This window comes from Cynocephalus volans, chromosome 14 (assembly GCF_027409185.1).
Source record: "Cynocephalus volans isolate mCynVol1 chromosome 14, mCynVol1.pri, whole genome shotgun sequence".
NCBI classification, from domain to species: domain Eukaryota; kingdom Metazoa; phylum Chordata; class Mammalia; order Dermoptera; family Cynocephalidae; genus Cynocephalus; species Cynocephalus volans.
This window is the reverse complement of record NC_084473.1, coordinates 9113306-9114739: the sequence shown is the minus strand read 5'-3', so window position 1 is coordinate 9114739 and position 1434 is coordinate 9113306.

Below are 1434 nucleotides of genomic sequence, written 5' to 3'. Positions count from 1 at the left end.
TGCGGTGTTCTGTGCTTTTTGTTTTTATTATCCAGAATATTTTTTAAGTACGTGTTATTTTTCAACAGATCTATAAATTAGTTCTTGTTGTATGGTAAATTAAAACTACCACTGTGTCAGTTAAACTGTGATGTGATAATTTTATAACCACTCATCTCTGGTCTCTGTCCTCAGAGCTGCACTGGTGGCTTTTGGCTGGGTTTTAAAGGTGTTTTAAAGGTGTTTTTAACTTACATATAAATATGTTTTTTTCTAATTTGTGTGTCTTTAAAACTGATTAAATAGTTTAAAAGTATGTGTGTGTTTGCTAATTTCAGAAGCTTTTCATTCCACCTATCTGCCTGAAAACTGGGCCTATCATGAGAGTTGATCGTCTTTCATATTGAAGCATTCTTCACTGTGGTGATAATATTCTAAAGAGTCTTTGACTCCATAACTGGCTAAAAAATTTTTAAAAGAAACTATTGTCACATTATAAGCACTGTGGAAGGTAATTTAAACAACCTTAAATTGGTATGTAACCTCTGCCTTCTGTCCTGAAACAAACTTTCTCAAGCGAAGATGATGCTGATTTTCCTCAGTGAAAAGGAAGAGTCGGCCGTCCGGGTTCCCAGTACTCATGTCCGCATCTGGCTTCTGCCTTTGAGAAGCAGAGTGCTGGGACTCCTGCTAGATACCAGACACTAGGTTTCTGTGTCATGATTACAGACCTAAGAGAATTTTGGAGTGTGCCTGAGGGCTCTTCTTGACAGTGCTATGAACAGTTGTGGGGAAAACGTCTCATATTAACTTTCACTATTGTACAAAGATGAACTAGGCTGAACATACTCACAAGTCCAGTCACAGTGCTTTCTCTCTGCAAGACCTTGGGATATCATGTCAGATTTGTCCCCATTTTGAGATTCAGGGCCATGCTGAAATTCATCCATGACTAGAAGCAGTAAGGACACAGAATTTCAACCATGCGCTGGGTCACAAGAATAAATCACTGCCTTGCCCTTGAGGAGCCAATAGATAATTGCCATGAAATACAGTTAGTATTTTATTAGAGATATGCATGAAGTGCCTTTGCAATAAGGAGGGAGCAGTAGGGAACCCGGGAAGAGTCTCGGATAGTTCCACAGCAGAGTTTGGCTCTTGGACTCTTGAGGCAGTCTTTTACAGTGTTGCTTTGTGTTGCTTTGCCCCCCACAGATTTGTCACCCCACTTCCCCTGGGTGATGGAGACTCAAAGGATTACTCAAAACCCATCTCTTCCGAGCAGTGAGAGGCCCCAAAGTGGTTAATCTCCCTCCAGAACCCTCAAGCGAGAAGGATCCCTTTCTTGGGAAATTAATGCCAAATTGGGGTGTCTTCCTGCATTTATTTTCCAGACCAGGAAGTTACAGGAAGAGAACAAAGGTTGGGTTATAGTTTAATAATATAGGCTGGTAA